This window comes from Geotrypetes seraphini, chromosome 18 (assembly GCF_902459505.1).
Source record: "Geotrypetes seraphini chromosome 18, aGeoSer1.1, whole genome shotgun sequence".
NCBI classification, from domain to species: domain Eukaryota; kingdom Metazoa; phylum Chordata; class Amphibia; order Gymnophiona; family Dermophiidae; genus Geotrypetes; species Geotrypetes seraphini.
In genome coordinates this window covers 2783771-2797786 of record NC_047101.1, presented here as the reverse complement: position 1 = coordinate 2797786, position 14016 = coordinate 2783771, and positions in this window count along the sequence as shown.

Below are 14016 nucleotides of genomic sequence, written 5' to 3'. Positions count from 1 at the left end.
TGTCCGAGATAGAGCCATTACTAAGCAAGAGTAGAGTGGGCGTCTCAAACCGAAAAATGAAATAACTAAATAATTAGTGTGTAGAGCATCAGGAATTGTCAGATTTGTATATTGGAATATTCAATGTAAGTAAGCAATGGAAATGCATTATGGAGAGAAATTCTTTATAGGATCCCAAATCTTGGATATAACTAGTTGTCTATTAGAGAATTCTGCAGCATGAGCTTCATATAAGTGTATCATGAGTATTGTGTTCCACCAAAATGTAATGTTGAGTGTATCCACAGATTTCCAATTACTGTATATAAAATCATTTGTACCGTTATGGCAATCAAAATGTTAAATAAAGATTTCTGACTGAAAGTGAGGGTATCATCGATAGCTAAAGCTCTAAAAATGAGAATATCAACAGTGGAATCGGAATTAATCGGGAGAATCAGTTTGATAGTACGCCAGACCTGAGACCAAAAAGTGGCCAGGACGGGGCAAGCAAAGATCATGTGGCGAAGATCACCCATATCTGTATGACAATGCCAGCAGAGATTAGAGTCCCTCAGTCCAGCACGAAACATTTTATTAGGAGTCCAAAAAGCTTTATAGGACAGGAAGTACAAAGATTGAGACATACTGGAAGAGGCCGTAGGGCGAAAAATTTTATCAAAATAATGTTCCCAGTCTTTGTCGTTGCCACGCCATGTCGTGTCTGTAGATTTCCTGGATCTGGGATATAAATGGGATCTCAATTCCTTATAAAAAAGGGACATAGTGTGGCCCAAAATCCCTCTATCTTTGAATATCCTGAGACATCCTGAGACATCTCGATTAGAAGCGATTTTGGGCCACACTATGTCCCTTTTTTATAAGGAATTGAGATCCCATTTATATCCCAGATCCAGGAAATCTACAGACACGACATGGCGTGGCAACGACAAAGACTGGGAACATTATTTTGATAAAATTTTTCGCCCTACGGCCTCTTCCAGTATGTCTCAATCTTTGTACTTCCTGTCCTATAAAGCTTTTTGGACTCCTAATAAAATGTTTCGTGCTGGACTGAGGGACTCTAATCTCTGCTGGCATTGTCATACAGATATGGGTGATCTTCGCCACATGATCTTTGCTTGCCCCGTCCTGGCCACTTTTTGGTCTCAGGTCTGGCGTACTATCAAACTGATTCTCCCGATTAATTCCGATTCCACTGTTGATATTCTCATTTTTAGAGCTTTAGCTATCGATGATACCCTCACTTTCAGTCAGAAATCTTTATTTAACATTTTGATTGCCATAACGGTACAAATGATTTTATATACAGTAATTGGAAATCTGTGGATACACTCAACATTACATTTTGGTGGAACACAATACTCATGATACACTTATATGAAGCTCATGCTGCAGAATTCTCTAATAGACAACTAGTTATATCCAAGATTTGGGATCCTATAAAGAATTTCTCTCCATAATGCATTTCCATTGCTTACTTACATTGAATATTCCAATATACAAATCTGACAATTCCTGATGCTCTACACACTAATTATTTAGTTATTTCATTTTTCGGTTTGAGACGCCCACTCTACTCTTGCTTAGTAATGGCTCTATCTCGGACAAATGATCTCTTCTTCTTCTCTCCTTTCCTCCCTCTCCAGGTTACCCTGCAATCCTGTGTGGGACTACCATGTACAATTTACCTGATTCATTGCTTTTAACATTCAAATTTCAAGTTTATTTAGAACTTGATATGCTGTTCATAAGTGACCTTTCTGAGTGGTTTACATTTTTATTTGATGTAAAGATATTTTGAAAACAAGGAAATAAAAGTAAAGGTCAACTGAATTGACATGAATTGTGAGATTAAGTAGTGGATAATTATACTCATGTGGTCATTAAAGTTTGAAATTTACTTTAAATATCTTTGTAGACTTTGGAAATTTAGCTGAAATTCTATCCTGTGGAACCATAAGTCATCTCTGTAACTTCAGACGCTAATGGAAGAGGTTCTGCTCTTTAATTTTGTCTCTGGACAGGATTCCTTGTACTCGCCAACATTCCCCCTTTATGTATTCCATTACATGATATGGCTTTCATAGCTTTTATGAATCCTGCTGTTCGTTCCTTTTACATCATTCTCAAGGTGTTCTATTACCCATTATTACACTCTCTGACCTTTCAGTGTTTGAGGTACCCAGAATACCAGAACCTTAGTTCACCAGTGCCAGGAAGGTAATTTCATAACACTTTGTCTAGGTTGAGATTTCTGTTTCCTCCTATTTATGAAGGCACATAATCACCAAAATGTCTTTATAAAATCCAGGAGGTTTAGTCATTTTCACTGCATGAAATATATTTTAAATCTAAAGGAATAAAAGTAAATATTAAGTGAATTAGCACCGGCCTATGGCTATCAATTCCCCTCAGGCATTAGGCAATTTTGCTGTGGGACCATCAGTCACCTGTATAACTTCAGACTCCAATCATGTCTCTGGCCAGAGCTGTCCTTACTGTCAATGTTCACTATTTATCCCTTCACAAGATATGAACCTTTAGTCTCCTACGTCTTTAAAGTTTGGATTAGTGGAGATTTATAGAGGCAGGAAAAGAACAGGGCTGATAATGGAAGGAGATATAGAAAGATTTTACAGGATGAGGTGCTTATCTTGCTTAGGAGACCAACCATCTTCCCATGATTCTCGTAAGCACTAGTATTCTATAAAACAGACGCAACTATAGGTAACTTCGGAAAATTGCGAGCCATGGAATCGAGGGTGATATACTCATGTGGATTAAAAACATAGGAACATAGGAAACAGAGAGTGGGGTAAATGGACAATACTCGGACTGGAAGAGCATCACCAGTGGATTGCCACAGTGCTCGGTGCTTGGACCCGTGCTCGTCAACATCTTTATAAACGATCTGGACATTAGTACGACGAGTGAGGTGATTAAATTTGTGGATGATACGAAGTTATTCAGAGTAGTGAAGACACAGGGGGATTGCGAAGAACTGCAACATGACATAATCAAACTCGAGAAATGGGCGTCGACATGGCAAATGAGGTTCAACATGGATAAGTGTAAAGTGATGCATGTCGGTAACAAAAATCTCATGCATGAATACAGGATGTCCGGGGCGGTACTTGGAGAGACCTCCCAGGAAAGAGACTTGGGAGTTCTGATCGACAAGTTGATGAAGCCGTGGTGGCGAAAAGGGCGAACAGAATGCTAGGAATGATAAAGAAGGGGATTACGAACATCTCAGAGAAGGTTATCATGCCACTGTACCGGGCCATGGTGTGCCTCACCTGGAGTACTGTGTCCAGCACTGGTCGCTGTACATGAGAAAGGATATGATACTACTCGAAAGGGTCCAGAGAAGAGCGACTAAGATGGTTAAAGGGCTGGAGGAGTTGCCGTACAGCGAAAGATTAGAGAAACTGGGCCTCTTATCCCTCAAACAGAGGAGATTGAGAGGGGAAATGATGGAAACATTCAAGGGTACTGAAGGGAATAGACAGCTTGTTCACCCTCTCCAAGGTAGGGAGAACGAGAGGGCACTCTCTAAAATTGAAAGGGGATAATAATAATAATAATAATAATAATAACTTTATTTTTCTATACCGCCATAGTCAGGCGACTTCTAGGCGGTTTACATTGCAAGAAGGCTGGACATTCAGCGAATAACAAGAGGTCTCAATACAATACAATAGGTCAACATATAATACAGTACAATGAGTCTATGTACAATACAGTACAATGTAATGCAACATGTCTAGATACAATACAATATAATAGATCTAAATACAATACAATACTTAAGTCTTGATAAGTCTTAATACAATACCATGCAATGGGTCTAAATATAATACATATAATAGATTCCATGCGATCGTAAGGAAGTTCTTCTTCACCCAGAGAGTGGTAGAAAGCTGGAATGCTCTTCCAGAGGTTGTTATAGGGGAAAACACCCTCCAGGGATTCAAGACAAAGTTAAATAAGTTCCTGCTGAACCAGAACGTACGCAGGTAAGGCTAGTCTCAGTTAGGGTGCTGGTCTTTGACCAGGAGGCCGCCACGTGAGCGGACTGCTGGGCACGATGGACCACTGGTCTGACCCAGCAGCAGCAATTCTTATGTTATTATGTTATCTCAATTTAAGCACCATCTATAGGATTGCCTTCAATGTGGGTTATAACACTCTTTATTCCCTATATGTCCCATCTGTCTGTCCAAACTAGATTATAAGCTCTTCAGAGCAGGGACTGTCTATTACATGTCAAAGCTCGAAGAATGGTCTAAAATTTAATGCTAAGAAATGCAAGGCTGCAGAATTTGGGCTGCAAAAACCCAAGGGAACGGTACAGATTAGGGAGTGAAGAACTTATGTGCACGATAGAAGAGCGGGACTTGGGTGTGATTGTATATGATGATCTTAAGGTGGCCAAACAGGTTGAAAAGGTGACGGCGAAAGCTAGAAGGATGCTAGGTTGCATAGGGAGAGGTATGGCCAGTAGGAAAAAGGAGGTATTGATGCCCCTGTATAAGACTTTGGTGAGATCTCATTTAGAATATTGAGTACAATTCTGAAGGCCACACCATCAAAAAGATATAAAAAGGATGGAGTCTACTAAAATGGTATGAGGTCTTCATCATAAGGTGTATGGTGACAGACTTAAAAATCTAATTCTTTATACTTTGGAAGAAAGGCGGGAGAGGCGAGATAGAGACGTTTAAATACCTACGTAATATAAATGCGCCTGAGTCAAGTCTCTATAATTTGACTCTGCAATGAGAGGGCATAGGATGAAGTGGTAGGCTCAGGAGTAATCTAAGGAAATACTTTTTTACAGAAAGGGTGGTAGATGCATGGAACATTCTCCCAGAAGAGGTGGTGGAGACCGAGACTGTGTCTGAATTCAAAAGGGCCTGGGATAGGCACGTGGGATCTCTCAGAGAGAGAAAGAGATAATGGTTACTGCGGATGGGCAGACTGGATGGGCCATTTGGCCTTTATCTGCCGTCATGTTTCTATGTTTCTAAATGTACAGCAGTGCGTACACCTTCCAGCGATATAGTAAATCTTAGTAGGAGTTTACATGTGCAAATGCAGATACTGTATCTACTTGTGCAAATCGCAAATGCACCTTTAGCAATAAAGTCCTAGATATCAGCTTACTTTTGGCCATTTGCACTAATATTTCTATACAGAAAAGGAAGCACCTACTTTTCTTTGCAGAATAGGGTTAAATTAGACTTCATAAATTGCATTTATTAAATGACCTGCTATGGAATTAGCCTCTGCTATTCAGGAGTCTGGAGAGGGATTCACTGTACTGCCTCTACGAGGTTTCTGTAGCATATTCAGTGTACTCCTGTCCATGCGGTGCCCGGGATGCAAGAACTCTCCCTTTCATTTTTAGATCAGGGATCCTGAGAGAACTTCCAAAAGGCCCAAAGCTGGGATTCTTAATCCTGAATCCCTCAGTCACTTATGTTCATGAATCTTATGTAAAAGTCAGGACACAGAAAGTCTTCCATGATCAATAACAAATATGCGTCAATCAAGGCATCTCTGTGATCTTTTTGCACTGTAGTTCCTAAGTAGATTAGGAGATTGGCATGTGTACAAAGTTCAGGGCTTGGACAGAGTCCCATGTCCACACAGATGATGGCAGAAGGTGAGCTGTCACCTGAGATCCTGGGCGGAGTGAGGGGGATAGTCACAGTATATAGCGGAGCTCTGTGCAGAGAGTTCTCTACCTACATTTCCCTGTGTATTGGAGCTCAAGACTCAAATACAACCAACCTAGCCATGAAGATCGCAGGAGCCTTTCTGCTGGTGGCTCTGAGCTGCTGCTGCCAGGGTAAGTAACTGAAATTATTACAGGACTTTGAGCAGAAACCTCCATATTGACTGAGGTTTCACCTTGCTTGTTATAAGATGCCAAGAATTGCTGAGAGTCTAGACGCTTGATGAGCTGGGACATATGTTTCTTTATTCCAGAAGAAAAAGACCTGACACTGTCAGTGTTTCGGCTCTTAGCCTGCCTCAGGGGTCGAACCTGTGTTTTTACTTTGGATTTTGTCTTCTCTTTCCTCTTGAGCTTTTTCTTCTTGATAATTTTCTTACTCCTCAGAAGCTGCCGTTTAGCTCGCTGCTCTCTTCTTGCTCAGCTGCACTCAGGCGCCACGGTGAGCTAACACAGCAGCTTCTGAGGAGTAAGAAAATTATCAACAAGGAAGGAATGGAATCTAGTTCTGTGGTATCTGAAGAACTTCAGAAAAATAATTCAACACAATTTCACAATCTATAATTCTCAAGTTGACCTTTCTAATATTATTTCTCTTTTAGATCCAATCCCAGAAACATCTTTAATCAGTATTGTTTGAACTCCTTCACATGATGACACTGAAATCTCCAAAGTTTCTTGTCTACTTTCCAAACTGCAAATCTTCTGTAATTCACTATTATAAGAAAAAAATATAGCCTTCACTGAAGAGATGATGGAATTCACCATAGGGAACGTTATCTTAGCAAGATCAGAAATAGCAATCCAAATTGATTTCAAAGACATATTTTGAGATTTACTAACCAGAGTTTGGTGCAACAAATTCTAGAGGATCAAAAGCATTGATTGCCAAGAAAACCCCTTCCACAAAAAATCTATACACTACTGTTTCTCCAGTTGTAATGTTTAGATTTGCTGGGTCATAGGTCAGGAATCAACCTGGGAGAATGGAGCTAGACTAAAGAGAAGCTTAAAGCCATGGCACCAGGTCATGAAGGAAGTAGTGTTAGTGAGCCCTTCTGGTACACAACCCCTCCCTGCCACATCTCCAGAAACGTGACATGTTAGTGGTCTGGTAAGGGTTACGGTACTGGGAATTATTATATGTGGCATTTTCTCTGTTCTTAGTGGGTTTGCAGTCTACCAATGTTTGCAGTCTAGGGCAATGGAAAGTCACAAGATATGTGTTATATAACACTTATTATTTCTATTAGAAATTATTTGAACAATTTTCATAAAGCATTAAGGTCTTATCTAATATTTTATAACGAGAAACTGGGACTTCAAGGAAAGAAGTTGAAGTACTACTTCAATTATATTTTCATATTTTTTGTTGTAGATACCTTTGGTATGAGCTCACTGTTTAGTGACCCTGGAAGTGAAGGTCAAGTCAGCGCCAGCGCTAATGTCAATGTTGGTAGTGGCATAGATATTCCAAAAACGATGGACTGCATCGTTAAAGCTTTGGTATGTTTTCTAGAAATTATAGTTATAGCCAACATTTGCTGGGTTATTGATCTGTAGCATTTCTTTCTTGATTCCCAGCCTAAACATTCAGCTTGGATAGTTCAACATTTTTACTGTTTGATATAAAAATCTAATGACACCCAAAATCAAATCATTTTGCTCAACTAGACAGAACAGCAGTTTGATGATGTATGAGGGGGGGGGGGCAGCTTGTGTAGGTAAATGTACAGTAAAATGCATACAATGAAGTGACATTAGCTTTGGGTCAGATCTTGACAATCGGCATCAGGACAGGAGCAAATGGTAAAAATGATGTTCTCAGGGTGGGAAGAGACAGTTTGGAGGGTACAAAATTTATTTTCATTTTACTTGTCAGGTTCTATTTTGCAGAAAATGCGTAAAAATATTGAATTTGTGCTGAAGTCAGCACTGCAAGTGGGTGTCAGCAAGGACAGTGAGGCAAGGAAGGGGTGCCTCTTGCTCAGCCTGCAAGGTAGTGCTGGAGAGAGCTGCATTTGGAGGTGATAAAGAGGAGCCTGAACTTCCATTAAAGCAGAGTCCCTTTGGCATAAAGGTTTAAGAGTCACACCTCCTTTGTTAACCCTTTCTGCTCAGGGCTTTCACAAAAGGAATAATAGGAAGGCTTATCAGGCTGTTTAAACCTAGTAGAAAACTCCTCCCTTCTAACCCCTTCTCCTGCTTTCAAGGGATTTTTCCTGCCTGTAGAAATTGAGGCACATTAACCTCTGGCAGAGTCAAATGCAGGATTTGTACTTGTGAGAGGAGAATGGGATTTAACAGACCTAGTTCTTGATAGCCAGTAAATCTACTATTTCTGTGGAGAAAGTACTTTTGAAAATTCTCTCACTTTAACCTTCTTCTTCTAGACCAACGATTCGATAAATGTTTTGCAAGCATTAGTGACCTATGTGAAAGCAATAACTTGTGTTAAGGTAAGCCTTTCATTTAGGACTTGCTCTCAGACCCTAATATAAGGCACAGGATTCAGGGCTCCAGGGAAGGGGGATGAAAGAGATGAATACCAGGAAGAGGGTGAAAAATCAAAGTTGGGGGAGGGGAGAAGGAGGGGGGGGGGATACTGGATGTGTATCCCACCCACCTATCTCCTGTGCTCAACAACCTTCATCCTGATTGTTGCAGGTTTCTGGGTGTCACTCTGTCTTCCCAGGTAGAATCTGACGTTTCAGCCAATATGCTGTGGATTTCTTCAGGGTATTCTCTGAAGTCTGCAGTTTGACCTGATTGGGAACAGGGCATTGCACCAACCTTCACCCTGCCTCCCTAACAATGCTCGGGCAATTTATTTAGCATTTTAAGAAGACAGATCAGCTGACCTCAGTCACAAAAGTCGGTGCTGAAGGATTCGTCTTGTGAGTGTATTAGTGTGTAAAGCCTATTCTTGAGAACCTGGTTTTCTATTACCTCTCTTTCAGAAGGTGGATCCCATTGAAGCTCAGAAAATACTCATCGCAGCCACAAAGGATCTAGTGGTAAAACTCCTGTCTTCTCTGTACTTGTTGTGAGTTCTGCTGGAGGCTGTGAGGAAACATTTTCTTGCTCTGAAGAGCAAATATTAAGGATGTGTACTCATAGGAAGCCACATTACTCATGTTGTTTCACTTTAATATTTTGCCCGGAATGACAAGAGAGAAGACACAACTATTTCCCAATACACTGCGCCCAGACATCACCCAAGTACATCTCCATACTGCAATGCGCACTATTTAAGATATGCATACGGTTACAGAATAGTGCATGGGAAGCACAAAACCATTTACTTGTGTAGTTGCATCGACATGCACGTAAAGGGCCCCTATGCTATCACCGTGCATATAACTCGCATTGTATAGAATGGTCAAGTCCTTGAGTATAAGAAAGAACAAACAGCAAAGTAGACTCCGGTGTCCAATCACCTTTGTTGTATCTCAAGACTCGACACTATCGTGTTTTGGCTCAGGAGTCTGAATGTTTTTTCAAAGTATTATACCTTCACCAATCCTCTGCCAAAAATGGAATGCCTATATGCAGTCTTCTGAAATATAGCTCCGCAATCTCACCTTTCTCGAAACCGAGTAAAGATAGAAAAAAATAAGTCCTTGAGTACCCCTCAACCAGTCTAGTTGTCAGCACATCTACAGTGAATGCTCATAAGAAAGATTTACATACATCCCACCTGAATTTGCCTTGTACGTCCCCCATCTCTCTCCAAGATCACCCCAAAGAGTGACAGATTGCATGAAGGCCTGAGAAAAACCCAACAGATCCCGTAATTGAAAGGAAATAAAGATAAATATGAGCTGGTGGGTGAAAAGGTATTAAACTGGGGTACAATAAAAACCCAGAGAGAAATTATAAAAGTTTGGAGGGTCAGTTTTCATTTTTGAAACTTTGGTGTACTGTATGTAAACCACTTTGGATATGAAAGCACAAGTCCCATTGCCTTTCCCTACTAGAGGGTCAGGAGAAAGGGAAAATGCAATCTTTCTTCACAGTGTTGATGTTCTACAGCCACCTATAAACTCAGGTACCTAGAGTGGGGTACGTGATTTTGGAGAGAGATCTCCACATGGGTTTTACAGCTGATCAATTCACTTGGTTAGAATGTACTCCAGCTTGTGAAAATGAATTGCCTAATCTGTATTTGCTGATCTTCACTCTCAGTATTTATGCATTTTTTAGAAACGTGTTGGATGTGGCGGTGATGCAGTTTTGAATCTACTTAATGTGAATGCAACGGTAAGCTGTCTTTGATCTATGTCTGTCCACTGGAAGTGATGATTATTATTTTAGGAATCTCATTCTTTGCTGGTTATGTCTGCTTTATGAGTCCTGTTCGCCATGAGAAAACTGCAGGAGAAGGGGCCAGGGACATCAGCCACACCTAAGAAAACTACTTTGGGCACAAGAGCCAACTTTTCAGAATGATTGGGGTTGCTAAACCCAATAGAAAGTACCGATCCCTTGACATAGTCGATGAGTTTTCTCAATATTGGGGATGCTTGAGCACTTAGAGACCTTGAGAATCCCTCGCAGTGGCAAACAGGATCCTGAGTAATCAAGCATACATTTCTGAACCCCCTACCTATAGTTAGGAAAATTAATTTTGAAAATATGAACCGATGTGTACAGGCAAATTACAAAGCCATTTGGCTCCCATTTGGGCCTAGAATGTGCCCAAATACAGAGAAATACAGAGAGATCTCGAAGGGAGGAACTGATTCTCAGAACAGTGAGATGTAGCTAAAGAGTTACCAGTATTTCTCTCTTTCCCATTTTCCAAAATTGTCAAAAGCAGCATAAAATAATATAGCCAAAAGTCAATGTCAACTAAAAGCCCAATAGTAACAAAGGAGTGTGTGGTGCAGTGGTTAAAGCTACAACCTCAACACCCTGAGGTTGTGGGTTCAAATCCATGCTGCTCCTTGTGACCCTGGGCAAGTCACCTGCTCCCCCATTGCCCCAGGTTCATTAGATAGATTGTGAGCCTGCTGGGACAGACAGGGGAAAATTCATGTAAGCTGTTCGGAGCTCCTTGGGGAGAACCGTATAGAAATAAATAAAACCTCCCTCCATTAGCCAGAGTCAAACACAGACTTTCACAAAAGCACAGTGTGCTTTTTGGTAACAGTTCCGACCTCATAGAATTCCTATGAGCGTCGGAGCTGTTGCTGCCGTATCTGGCCCTAAAAACCAAGCCAAGAAAGAGCCAGAAATAAGCCGTGGATTTTCCCCAGTTCTCCTAACAAAGATTTGTGGAATTTTAGAAATTGCTCTTCAACATTTTGAAACCCTGCTAAGCTAAGATCTTTTACTACATTCTGTGGTAACAAATTCCAATTCCTAGTCATTGTTGTTATAGAAAGAGTAAACAAGTGACTCACATCATTCAAGATTTTATAGACCTTTCTCTCCCCTCTTCTCCAAGATGAAAAGTCATAACCTTTTTAGCCTTTCCCCATAGGAAAATTGTCCCAACCCCTTTATCATTTTGGTCACCCTTTTTTTATTTACCTTTTCTAATTCAGCTATATATTTTTTATGATTTGGTGACCAGAATTGTATGCAATATTTGAGGTGCAGCGACACTCTGGAGCAATACAAAGGCATTGCAGTAGTCTCAATTTTGTTCACCATTCCTTCCCTAATACTTCCTAAAATGTCCAAACTGCCATTTTCGAAACACATTTTTAGACGGTTTTCCGTGCTGTTTGACTGCAATGCATTGAAATCTCCAGGGATCACATTGGGGCGTGTTTTGTGCAGGATTAAGGCAGTCTTATGATTTAACCACTGTATAATCTCCATAAATTACAAATTAGTAATAACAGAACTGCAAATTGTTTAGCTCTAATAAGACCATTGATCTTCATCTTCATTAAGGATAATGCTTTGGAGTCATAAGAAGAGCCTTACTGGGTCAGACCAATGGTCCATCTTCATGATGGCCAATCCAGATCACTAGTACCTGACAAAAAACCAAATTGTATCTTTTAAGCCTTTCCAATCCTGGCCTATTATTGCTATATCCAAGGGCTAAGTGTAACCCTGCCACACCATTTTAACCCTTTGCACCTGATAAGGCGTGGAAACCCCGTGACACTCCCCTGGTACCTGTTCTCATCTGCCCCCAGGGTTTGTGTGACTCATCCCCCAATCAATGACGCATTAGCCCATGAGTCCAACAGAGCATCCCTGAGGAATTTTTCAATTACGATCCCTCACAAAGCAGAGGTAAAGAGCCTTAGCCTATAGGAGGAGGAGGAGATAGTGAATGGGCCGACTGGATGTCTGCTGTCATATTTCTATAACCATAAAGCTTTATAACCTCACTATGCAAGTGTTAAGAACTTAGTCTCGAGGGTGAAATATTCATGTGGATTAAAAACTGGCTGGAGCATAGGAAACAGAGAGTGGGGGTAAATGGACAATACTCGGACTGGAAGAGTGTCACCAGTGGGGTGCCGCAGGGCTCGGTGCTTGGACCCATGCTCTTCAACATCTTTATAAAAGATCTGGACATTGGTACGACGAGTGAGGTGATTAAATTTGTGGACGATACGAAGTTATTCAGAGTAGTGAAGACGCAGGGGGATTGCGAAAATCTGCAACGTGACATAATCAGGCTCGAGGAATGGGCATCAACATGGCAGTTGAGGTTCAACGTGGATAAGTGTAAAGTGAGACTTTTAGAGACGCCATCGATAAGGATTGGTTCCTTAGCAGGTGAACGGGAATTGACCCTGTTGAATAAGGGCTTGAATAAATCTCTGGCGGAGTGATCTCTGGAGCTACTTTCTCATCAAGGAGTGTGAAAAAGATTCTTTTACTTTGCTGTTATCATGATTTCTTTCCAGTTAATACTCTTTCATGCTCTGAGACTTCTCGTGCTAGTGGATGAGAAATTAGTGGTTTAGGTCAATGATTCTACACATTTTTTCTTTTAGGGAGAAATTCTCAAGAAAGTGGCTGACCAATGTGGCCAACTTGTGGGGGTATTAACAAACCTATTGGTAAGAAGAACAGCTTTTTCTAAATATCAGTTAACTTCCTTCTGAAATGTTTTTGCTTTAGAGCTAAAGAATGCTTACAAATGATGGTTTTCCAGAACTAACATCAAAGTTAAATAAATGGAAACATTTGTTGAAACATATCACATTCTACAATTTTTCAGAGAAAGCAACATTCCAGTCCTGCTCACCGGCAAAGCCTCATTCTACATCTCAACTTCTTCAAGCCAAGTGCCCCTAAGTCTAACAAATATCAACAGATCATGTCTCCTCTCTCCCTTATTTGCTCGAGCCGCACTCGCTTCCTTCAGGGACGTCTAGCAGGGTTGCTCCTTCTGCCTTCTGTGGCACTTGTTGCAGGGACGCGCAGGCAGCGGTTCACACACTGCATGTGGCTGACCCACAAGCCTTCCCTCTGACATCAGCTCTGACTTTAGGTCAGCTACGTTCAGCAAGAAAGAGCCGCTGATGCGTCCTTCCAACAAGTGACGCTGAAGGCAGGAAGGAGGTAACTGGGAACCCTCACTGCACTGAAGGCTTTCCTCTGACATCGGAGGGAAGCTTTCTAGGTTGGTTTCAGTGGAGGGGGGCGGGCAGGAAGGAGGGATCCCTGGTGGCGTCTTTAGCGGAGGGGTAGTGGGCAGGAAGGACAGATCCCTGCCGGCGGCTTCGGTGGATAGTGGTGGGCGGTGGTTGTGGCCAATGCCATGTATCCCAAATCAATGGCTCGCATACATACTGGATGTTGAGAAACACTGATCTAGAGTACCCAAATATCTACAGTATCAAACCACTAATGCCCCTCAACAAACAGAATTCCACATTTCCATCATCACATCCAAATACCTTAACCTCACAAATGAGTAGATGAGTGGCCTAATGCAGTGTTTCTCAATGCGCGGTACGCGTACCCAAGGGGGTACATGGGCTGCCTGTTGGGGGTACGTGGGCTGGCTGTAGCTGGGGATCTCTCACCATATTGTGTGTATATGAAAAAGGGATGGAAGAAATTGCATTATAATTAGTGCTATTATTATGGAGGCGGGATCAGGGGTGGAGCTTGGGCTGGGGTACTCGGTTGGTATTTGTTAGGCTTAGGGGGTGCTTGGCTTGAAGAAGTTGTGAAACACTGACCTAGGTTATGAGTTGAATTCCCATTGGAGCTCCTTGTGACTCTGGGCAAGTCACTTACTTCGTTACCCCAGGCAGAAAATAAGTACCTGTCTAAAATATGTA